This window comes from Arachis hypogaea, chromosome 17 (assembly GCF_003086295.3).
Source record: "Arachis hypogaea cultivar Tifrunner chromosome 17, arahy.Tifrunner.gnm2.J5K5, whole genome shotgun sequence".
Taxonomy (NCBI): Eukaryota; Viridiplantae; Streptophyta; class Magnoliopsida; order Fabales; family Fabaceae; genus Arachis; species Arachis hypogaea.
The window spans coordinates 43,595,962-43,607,674 of record NC_092052.1 but is presented as its reverse complement, the minus strand read 5'-3'; the positions used below and the strand labels follow the sequence as shown (position 1 = coordinate 43,607,674).

Genomic DNA, 11,713 nt, shown 5'->3' with positions numbered 1-11,713 from the left:
CAAAGGGGGTGGAGAAAACAAATAAACGAACAGAGAGTCCGGCTGGAGCGTGGCTGGAGGCGTGCCAATAGCAAAAAACGACCCATGTGACCGCGTCCCTGACGCGTTCGCGTCGCATGGGAATCATGGCCTCCCACGCGACCGCGTGCCCCACGCGGCCGCGTGCCCTGAGTTTTCGACGTAAAAGGGTGCACATCAACATTTTGTGCGAGCATGATGCTAGATTGGTGTTGGAGGCGCAATCCTTGTCACGCGACCGCGTCGCTGACGCGGCCGCGTCATCTATTTTCTGACGCACCCTCACGCGGTCGCATATCCCACGCGATCGCATCACCCCAATTTGGCAATTAAATTAAATTGAACAGAGAGTTGTACTAGAGTGAGGCTGCACTCGCGCCAGCAGCGTAACATCGGTCACGCGACCGCGTGACCGACGCGATTACGTCCCCTTACCTAACGCGCACCCACGCGAACGCGTGCCCCACGCGGCCGCGTCGCATGCGCCGCACAGCTCAACCTAAAATTGCCACATATCTTATCTTCCTCTCCCCCAAATCCTAATTTTTCTTTTCCCTCCATATTTCTTCCTTCCCCTTTCCCCCTTCTATCTCACCTCTCACTCTCTATCTCTCTCACAACCATTAACAAGGTTTTACCTTCTTCTTCCTTCTTCTCTTTTCCATCATTCTTATTATATTATATACATTTTTATTTTCTTTTTCTTTTCATTTTTTTATTTTATTTTCCATCTTCTTATTTCCCTTTTTACATGGTGCTAGAAATTTTTTGAGTCATTATCCCTCATTATATGCTTGTGACTTGTTACAATTTATTTGACAAATATTATTATTTTTAAGGGATTGCTTGCATGTTCAATTTCATACTTTTTATATCTTACTTACCATGCATGCCATGTATTTGTGAAAAAGCCTATATAGCTCTATGCACTTTTCTCCATTACTTTACTCTACTATTCAATGCTTGCTTTTCACAAATTCTCCTTATTATTTTATTAATTGAATTCAATTGTCAATACAAACGTGATGGTTTGTTACGAAGTAATGCTTGGTCTATGCTACTCATGCCCTTTGCTAGCATGCCAATAAACACCTTGCATTCACTTGTTTTTATCTGCACTAGCTATTTTACATTGATGGCTTTTCATATGTACTAGAGAGCATGTGTTAATGTCATCTACATTTTACTGTGCATCATTCACCCTCTTCTTCGTTTCCTTCCTTGCTGTATATCTCTTTGAATTTAATTTACTTTCTCTTCCCTTCTTTCAGGATGGCCACCAAGAAAGGAAAGAAGAAAGCAACTTCCAAACCACCAGCAAGAAGAGGAACTAAAAGAGCATTAGTGGCAGAGCCTTCTTCACCCGCAGTCAAGCCCTCAACAAAAAGAGTTAAGCAGATAATAAAGGTTGACAAAAAGGAGAAAGCCTTTCCAGCAAAGGACACTGCGCGATTTCCCAATCGCTACTGTGAGCAGATGTTCCCTATCCTGGCAGAAAGGAATTATAACAATGAATACCTTCTTATCCTCCCGTCCAATATTGCCACCTTTGTTGAGTCGCAAATTGAGCAAAGACAATGGGGTTTCCTATGAAAACAGCCAATGCAGGCCAATCTTTCTTGGGTAGTTGAGTTCTACTCCAACTTCTACATGCCGACCCTGCAGTCTGTTTATGTCCGGCAGAAGCAAGTCCCCATCACAGAAGAGGCCATTCAGCAAGCTCTGAGTCTTCCCCCTATTCCAGTAGGAATGGAGGCTTTTCAAGAAGCCGCCCTTCAGCGCCAGAGATACCAATTCGACTGGGACTCCATTCTCGGAGTCATCGCATTACCTGGCAGCCGTTGGATCTACGGATACCACCGTACCCGCCCTAAGGGAATCTTGGCTTCAGCACTTACCTTGGAGGCTCACGTATGGGCGCATATCATGTCCCATTACGTCTTTCCGAGCACTCATGAGTCCTCCTTCACTGCGGACATGGCTATTCTACTATGGTGCATCCTTACAGACCAACCTCTGAATCTCTCAAGACATATCCGGAATGCTATGGAACACGTACAAATTGCGGGCAACTTACCTTTCCCCGCCTTGGTCTCAGATCTTGTCTCAGCAGCCGGAGTCTCCTACAGAGCTGGAGACACCAAAGCCGTGCTTCCACGGGATGATCAGTATGTCCCTAACGGGAAATACCTCAGACTCTCAGCAGCCACTACAAGCCTTCCTACTGCTCCAGTTGAAGATAATCCTTCTTCAACACCACAAGCATCTACAACTGAGAAATTGCTCCAACAGATAATCGAACGGTTGGATCGGCAAGAACAGAAAGCAAAGATGAGAGAGCGCCGTAACGAGCACCGATTCAAACACCTCAAGGAGCTACTCAAGGGACACTTCAGAGACTCAGACACCCCGGACTCCACTTCCTTTACTAGCACAGGGAGCCATGACGGCCCCGACTGTGGAGATACTGCTACCAGCCCACCCCTGTTCCTAGCAGATGGCACCGAGGACGGTGCAAAGCCTTAAGTGCGGGGAGGTCGGTCAGTACCTGACTTCCAGAGGTAATTTTCTTCTCTAGCACCAATAATTAGGATATTTTAGTTAGATTTTCTTTCCTTTATAGAATAGAATAAATTGCATAGGTTAGGATAGTTGCATGCATGTTCTACTTGATTAAAAAGACAATAAGTTTCTTTTAAAAATCTATCTTTGGAACTAAATTTCACTAATTTTTCAAAAATTCTTATGATAAATTTGCTTGAGTTGTATTTGGAACATGATATTTGAGTTAAAGAACACACAACCTGTGAAAGATTTGAGCCTTTATGAATGGTTACATTATTTAACCATAATTATTTTATTCTTATGTGTTTACTTCTCTATGATTGTAATCTATATTTTGTTTTATCTTATATGTCCAATAGTTATTATATTTGCATGCTTGTACATGATTGAGGCCATTATTTGTTTAAACTCACTCATCCAAATTAAGCCTACCCTTTTCAATTACCTTTGTTAACCACTTTGAGCCTTTAATTCCCATTTGTTCGATATTTTACCACATTACTAACCTTAAGCCGAAAAACAATTGTATATCCAATTTGAATCTTTGGTTAGCTTAAGATAGAATTGTGTGTGCTAGTTAAGTATGGAAATTATGGGAACAAAAGTTGTTAAGGGAATGTGTCATAAAATTTAAGGGGAATTTGGATACCTACTCATGTGAAAATATAAGAATGAAAATCTATGTGCATTGATAAGCTTTATTTATTTAAAATAAATATAATAAATATAATATATATATGTATATATATAAAATAAAAAATAAAAAATAAAAATATATGAAAAATCAATAAATAAGGGACAAAATTACCCCAATGTTAAATTCAGAATTCAAAAATCAGTGCACATATGATAGAATCAAAATACAAGTTGATACATGAGTAGGGATTGAAAAAGGGAACTCTGGGTAGCTAGGTATGAACTTTAAAGACTACATTAAGTGTATAAAGTTAGGTTGGAGCTTGGGTTAATAAGATTCAATTATTAGCCACTTGACCAAATATACACCCCTACCTATGCCTTAGCCCCATTACAACCTTGAAAAGACCTCATGATGTTTGCATTGTGTATTAACTATTGTTGATTGGTTAGGAGAAGAACAAAAGTTAGAAAGCATGATTAGAGAAGGATAGAGTGACCACCCTATACACTAGAGATTAGAGCGTACATACATTATCAGTGAGGGTTCAATACTTGAATTTTCAAGTTCCCTACTTTCATGAGCTATCTTCTTGCACTTTTATCCATTTTATTGTGTAATGATAAAATTAGTGGAATTTGATTTGTAATTTTTTGAAGAGCTTATTTACTTTTGATCAAGTGGACAAGAATCATATAGTTGCATTTATTTATATATATATATAGGTTTGCATTGTATTTCATGAGTTTCTACATGTTCATACTTATTTCCTTATCTCCTTCAATTAAGCATGAGGACATGCTAATGTTTAAGTGTGGGGAGGTTGATAAACCACTATTTTATGGTTTATATTGTGTTTAATTATGTGTTTTATCATGATCCTTACCCACTTATTCATTAAATTAGCATGCATATTAGATTTCTTCCCGGAATTTATTACCTATTTGAAAACTGCTTCCTAGAGACTTTAATTATTCAATTTTAATTCTCCTTTATTCCATTCGATGCCGTAATCTGTGTGTTAAGTGTTTCAGACTTTATAGGGCATGAATGAGTTGGAGATTGGAAAGGAAGCTAGCAAAATGGAAGGAACACAAGAATTTGAGGAGATAACCAGCGAGAAGTGACGCGGTCGCATGGCTCACGCGACCGCGCGAAGGAGAGCAAATTGCAGTGACGCGGCGCATGGTTCACGCGGCCGTGCGGATTGGAAAACCCAAGCGACGCGGTAGCGTGGACGACGCGAACGCGTGGCGAGGAAAAGCGCGAATGACGCATCCGCATGGATGACGCGATCGCGTGAATGTGCGATCTGCATAATCTGCAGAATTCATTGGGGGCGATTTTGGACCCTATTTCGACCCAGTTTTCGGCCCGGAACAGTAGACTAGAGTCAGAGAACATGCAGAAACAAATAACACATTCATTCAGAGACAGTTTTAGATCTAGTTTTACTTTTTTAGGTTTTTCTCTCTAGGTTTTAGAATTTTAATTTTCAATTGGTCTTAGCATTGGAACATTGAGAAGAGTTATTTCCTCATCAAGACTTCGTCATTCTAGTTTGTTTTCTTAACTTGGTTTCATTCTTCCATGTCCTTTGCTTTGTTCAATTTTGTCATTCAGATACTTTTATGATTATTTAATGCAAGATTATTTCTTTTTAATTCAATTTCAATTCCAATAATCATGTCTTCTTTTATTCCCTTTCATGTGCTATGGATTCTTTATTTACAATGCGTGAGTAGTTTCCTTACTTGATGGGGAGTTGATTAAAAGGAACTCTTGAGTTGGAAGGATTGAAGAAAAATTTGTAATTGGGTTAAATGTTGGATTGCTATCCTTTCACCAACGCCAATCCCTTTGAACTAAGTGGGTTGCAACTTGTGAACAGATCTGGCATTCCAGCTTGTTTGACTTTCCCTTACTTAGTAAGGATAACCAAAAGAACAACCATTAATTATAAATTAATCTTACAATCACTCCATCAATAGTAGAAATTCCAACCAATCAACTCCCAGTCAAGGCTTTTATTCATATTATTTAAATTTCCTCAATTTACATTCCAATTTACTTAGCTCAACTTCTTGGAACATCTGATTAATAAGATAGCACACTTTTCTGCAACTCGTTGGGAGACGACCTGGGACTTAAAACTCCCAGTAATTTTTAATTTAACTCTCTGTGACATATTTCTAAATTGATAGGCAGATTTTCGGTGAGTTAAGAACTATACTTGCAACGTAACCATTTTAATCATTTTTAATTCACCAACTTCTGCGTCTCATCAATTTTTGGCACCGTTGCCGGGGAGTTGCAATAGAGTGCTAATTTTATTAATTAGAATTTATTTATTTGCATTTTATTTTATTTTGCTACTATGAGCTGCATGTTTCTTCCGTCAAATGACGCGTTCACTTCTTGAGCCGCGCTTGTAATATTCGATCCTAAAATTGAAAGGACAATTTCACGAATAAGGCGAGAACAGCGTCAGTTAGCCCGCTTGAGGAAGGATCTGAAAGTGAATCTGAGGAAGAAACCAGCCCCCGTTCTACTGATTTGGTTGTTTTACGCACAGAAAACATGGCAGCTAGGAGAGTTACCATCCAGGAGGAAGGAGCCCCTGATTTTACAATGCAACCGTTTCAAGCGCATCATCTAGCGGTAGCTATAGATTTTAAAATCAAGCCCGCCCTGCTAAATTTGATGCCCAAGTTTCATGGCCTACCTGCTCAAGAGCCTATCAGGCACTTGAGAGATTTCCAGGTAGCCTGTTCTACTGTCAGGCGTGATGGCACTGATGAAACTTCAATTCTGCTGAAAGCTTTTCCATTTTCTCTTGAGGGAAAAGCAAGAGAGTGGTACTACACTCAACCTCTAGCAAATGTTCCAACTGGGATACACTCAGAAAGGAGTTTCTGGAGAAATTCTTTCCATCTGAAGTTACTGATAAGCTAAGGAATGATATCTCCACAATTGTTCAGGATGACAATGAGACTCTCTTTGAATACTGGGAGCGCTTCAATAATCTTCTGGAAGCATGCCCCCATCACATGATTGACAAGATCGTACTACTTAGCTATATTACACAGGCTATGAGGCCCCAAGATAAGACCATACTGGAAAGTTCCAGCAATGGGTCTATGAAGAAGTACAAGACCACTGATGAAGCTTGGCAATTGATCAGTGATTTAGCTGAATCCACTAGGAACCACAGATAAAAGCAAGGCCGTTCAAAAGCTGTTACAGAAGTATCTTCTAGCAGAGAGACTGCTGCTCTAACTCAAAGCATCTGTGAAATGACCAACTTGCTGAAACAAATGCAGTTGAATCAACAAGCTCAGCAAGCTCAACCTCCTCCACCACAGCAAAACCAACAACTAGTCCCACAAAGAATTTGCGGAATCTGTGCTGATTATAGCCATTACACTGATGAATGCCCGCAGCTCCAACAAGAAGACAACATGGTGGCATCCACTCACAACTTCTATGACCACCCCAACCAAGGGTACAATCAAAGTGGAAATAATAACCATGGATGGCAGGACAATTCAAACCAGAATTGGAGGGACAACAATAACAGGGGAGGCAGAGATAATCAGGGAAATCAGAGGTGGAAAAATAACAACAACAGTCAGCAAAATCAACCTTACAGAGCACCTCACCTGAGGCAAAACCAAGGACCACAGAACAATCAGCAGCAAACCTCTCAATTTACTCATTCTTCTTTATCTTCTAATGAAGATCTACTACAATCTTTTGAGAAAAGACAACAGACCATGGAAAGTAACATCATGAATAGTATTAACGCCAGTCTGAATCGTCTCACCTCTACTCTGCAAGCTTTTATGACACAGCTTGGATCAGCACAAAATTCCAGTAACCAACCTTCAAGCACCACTGGAATCCCCTCTCAACCATTACTCAATCCAAAGGGAGGCATTAATGCTATCACCCTGAGGTCCGGAACCGCACTGCAGGAGAGGAATCAGGAGGAACCAAGCTCACCAGAATACGCCTCACTGAAGAGGTGGTAGAAATCGAAGATGTTGAAGAGGAAGAGGATATACTGGACATAGCTGAAGAAGAGATAACTCAACCACAGAAGGAAGCACCAAAAGGCGCAGACACCAAGACAACACTACTCCTATTCCATTTCCACAACTTGCAAGGAAGCCCAGGAAGCAGCTGGAACCCAATCCTAAAATGGTAGAGATATTCAAAAAGGTTGAGGTAACTGTTCCCCTTTTTGATGTTATTCAGCAAGTACCTAAATATGCAAAGTTTCTAAAATACTTATGTATCCATAAGACAAAATTAATGAATTAGAAACTATTCCTTTAGGTAGTTCTATATCTGCTTTAATGGGAAGATTACCTGAAAAATGTAGTGATCCAGGTCCTTGCATAGTTAGTTGTACTATTGGTGGTGTAGTAATTTATGATTGCATGTGTGATTTAGGAGCATGTGTCAGTATAATGCCTTTGTCTATATATGATGTTTTGAGGTTCCCTCCCTTAAAAAGGTCGGCAGCTCGTTTTGTGTTAGCAGATAAAAGCATTGTTACAGTGGCTGGAGTTGCTGAAGATGTTTTGGTGAACATTAAAGGGCTCACATTTCCCACTGATTTTTATATCTTGGAGATGCCCCACAATGATTCAGATAAGCCATCATCAATCCTTCTTGGAAGACCATTCCTGAAGACATCAAAATTCAAATTGGATGCTTTTTCAGGAACATACTCCTTTGAAATAGATGGCCGCATAGTAATCTTCAATCTGAATAGAGTCATTGACAACCCCCAGAGATCGTTCTATCTTCCAGTGTGATGTCATAGACGAAAGTGTGGCTAAAGTTCAAAAGGAAGAGTTTGAAGAGAGGCACACTGGACAAGGTCCAGGTGTGGGGACCCTCTTAACTGACAATGGGAGCACTTCGCCATTTTCACAAGCCCCAGATAATCCAGAGCCCGCCCATGATCAAAAGTTAGAATTAAAACCTCTCCCTCCACATCTCAAATATGCTTATCTTGAGGATGAGCAGAAGCTTCTGGTTATTATTGCAAGGGAACTGACTTCTCAACAAGAAGAGCAGTTACTTGATGTACTGAGGAAGCATAAGAAGGCAATTGGGTGGAGTTTGGCAGACATAGTAGGAATCAACCCTCAAGTATGTGAGCACAGAATATTTTTAGAAGAGGGAGCAAGACCTCTCCGTCAACCCCAAAGAAGATTGAATCCCACCATCTTGGAAGTTGTCAAAAAGGAAGTGAACAGACTATTGGAAGCAAGTATCATATATCCCATTTCAAACAGTGAATGGGTAAGCCCAGCACAAGTGGTGTCCAAGAAATCTGGAGTCACTACAGTGAAGAGTGAGCATGGAGAGCTCATAGCAACTAGAGTTCAGAATGCTTGGAGAGTCTGCATTGATTACAGGCGTCTCAACCAAGCTACCCGTAAGGATCACTACCCACTTCCATTCATTGATCAAATGCTGGATCGCCTGTCAGGTAAATTACATTACTGCTTTTTAGATGGTTACACAGGTTATTTCCAGATTCATATAGCTCCTGAGGATCAGGAAAAGACTACTTTTACATGTCCTTTTGGGACTTATGCTTATAAGAGAATGCCCTTTGGCTTGTGCAATGCACCAGCTACCTTCCAAAGGTGCATGATGAGTCTTTTCTCTGATCTTATTGAGGACTGTATGGAAGTTTTTATGGACGATTTTAGCGTTTATGGTGATTCTTTTAGCCTTTGCTTAGAGGGATTATCTAGGGTATTAGATTGATGTGTTAATACAAACCTTGTATTGAATATCGAAAAATGCCACTTTATGGTAAAACAAGGGATTCTATTAGGACATGTGGTATCTAATAATGACATTTCTGTAGACCCAGCAAAGGTAAATGTTATTTCTAGTTTGTCTTACCCCTCTTCTGTGAGGGAAGTCCGTTCGTTCCTTGGCCATGCTAGTTTCTACAGGAGATTTATTAAAGACTTTAGTAAGGTGGCACTTCCCTTATCCAGATTACTGCAGAAGGATATTGAGTTCGAGTTCAGTGAGGATTGCAAACAAGCGTTTGATAAGCTGAAGACTGCTCTAACTCAAGCCCCAATTGTGAGAGGACCGACTGGAGCCAGCCGTTTGAAATCATGTGCGATGCTTCCAACCATGCCGTAGGAGCAGCACTGGCTAGCGTGAAGGTAAGGACCCTTTTGTTATTGCCTATGCGTCTAAGACTTTAGACACTGCCCAGTCCAATTATACTACTACTGAGAAAGAGCTTCTTGCTATTATTTTTGCTCTGGATAAATTCCGAGCTTATTTACTTGGTACTAAAGTAGTAGTGTATTCGACCATGCAGCTCTAAAGTATCTATTAGCTAAAAAGGAATCCAAACCAAGACTTATACGTTGGATACTGTGTTACAAGAATTTGATTTAGAAATAAAGGATAGGAGTGGTAATCAAAATTTAGTAGCAGACCACTTGAGTCGCCTTGAACATATTAAAGATGATTCTACTCCTATAGATGATAATTTTCCTTTTGATAACCTGCAAGCAGTATCTGAGGTAATCCCTTGGTATGCACTTGTTGCTAATTATTTAGTTAGCCGTACATTTCCTCCACATTTTTCTAAACATCAAAGAGACAAGCTGAAAAGTGAGTCTAAATATTATATATGGGATGACCCATATTTATGGAGATGTGGCGCTGACCAGATAATTAGACGTTGTGTGCCTCATTCAGAATTCCAGTCCATTTTAGAGGCCTGTCACTCATCTGAGAGTGGAGGACATTTTGGCCCTCAAAGAACAGCTAGAAAGATCTTAGACTGCGGATTCTGGTGGCCTACTCTTATTAGAGACGCTGCTGAGTTTTATAAATCTTGCCCCCCATGCCAGAAATTTGGTAATATATCCAGGAGGGATGAGATGCCTCAACAATATATGCTCTTCTGTGAAATTTTTATGTTTCGGGCATTGACTTCATGGGTCCATTTCCAAATTCTAATGGATATTTTTATATATTGTTAGCTGTGGATTATGTTTCCAAATGGGTGGAAGCAATTCCTACCCGCACTGATGATGCTAACACTGTTGTTTCTTTTGTGAGAAACCATATTATATGTCACTTTGGATCACCACGAGCGATCGTGAGCGATCAAGGCACTCATTTTTGTAACAGGAGACTAACAGGATTGATGAAGAAGAATGGGATAATCCATAAAGTTGCAACCGCTTACCATCCCCAAACTAATGGGCAAGCCGAGGTGTCGAACAGAGAAATTAACCGTATCTTGCAAAAGATAGTAAAGCCTCATAGAAAAGACTGGAGCACCAGGCTACAAGATGCACTGTGGGCATATGGAACAGCATACAAGACACCCATTGGGATGAGTCCCTTCCGCTTGGTTTATGGCAAAGCTTGTCATCTCCCAGTTAAAATAGAACACAGAGCCTTCTGGGCAGTTAAGGAGTGCAACATGGGAATTGAGAACGCCGGAGCTGAAAGGAAGTTGCAACTGCAGGAACTGGAGAACCTTCGCCTAGAAGCTTATGAGAACTCCAAAATTTACAAGGGAAAGATGAAAGTTGTGCATGATCAAAACATCAAGAAGAAAGAGTTCCAACCTGGAGATTTTTCCCACCTTTACAAATCTCGACTAAGGCTCATGCTCGGTAAGTTGAGATCAAAATGGGAAGGTCCATACAGAGTAGAGAAGGCTGAACCGTACGGAGTTTATCACCTAAGCCATCCTTCAAGCTCTGAACTTATTAAGGTTAATGGACAATGCCTGAAGCTGTACCATGGTGAGAAGGTGCAGAAAAATAAGGAGCTTGAGATCTTCCGCCTGGAAGATCCCCACATAGTAGCCGATTGAGCTAGTGGAGCGTCCAACTTACGAACGTTAAAGCAAAGTGCTTTGTGGGAGACAACCCACCGCGGTAAGATCATTCTTTTCTTCACTTTTAGTTTTTCTTCTTTCATAACTCTTCTCTTTATTAGTGCTTTCGTGATCTTTCATTTACATGTCTTTATATTACAAAAAAAAAATTTTTTTGCCATGCGACGCGATCGCATCAGCGACGCGTCCGCGTCACAAAGGGGGTGGAGAAAACAAATAAATGAACAGAGAGTCTGGCTGGAGCATGGCTGGAGGCGTGCCAATGGCACAAATCGACCCACGTGACCGCGTCCCTGACGCGTTCGCGTCGCATGGGAATCATGGCCTCCCACGCGACCGCGTGCCCCACGCGGCCGCGTGCCCTGAGTTTTCGACGTAAAAGGGTGCACATCAACATTTTGTGCGAGCATGATGCTGGATTGGTGCTGGAGGCACAATCCTTGTCACGCGACCGCGTCATCTATTTTCTGACGCACCCTCACGTGGTCGCGTGACCCACGCGATCGCGTCACCCCAATTTGGCAATTAAATTAAATTGAACAGAGAGTTGTGCTGGAGTGAGGCTGCACTCGCGCCAG

The 11,713-nt window shown here is 41.1% G+C and overlaps 1 non-coding gene across 1 annotated transcript; it reads right to left on the bottom strand.

Moving 5' to 3' along the window:
* Positions 1-6,168: 6,168 nt before the first annotated feature.
* LOC112768919 (small nucleolar RNA R71) lies at positions 6,169-6,276 on the bottom strand. Its single transcript, XR_003186294.1, has one exon. It is a non-coding gene; the product is annotated as a small nucleolar RNA R71 (small nucleolar RNA).
* Between the last annotated feature and the right edge of the window lie 5,437 nt (positions 6,277-11,713).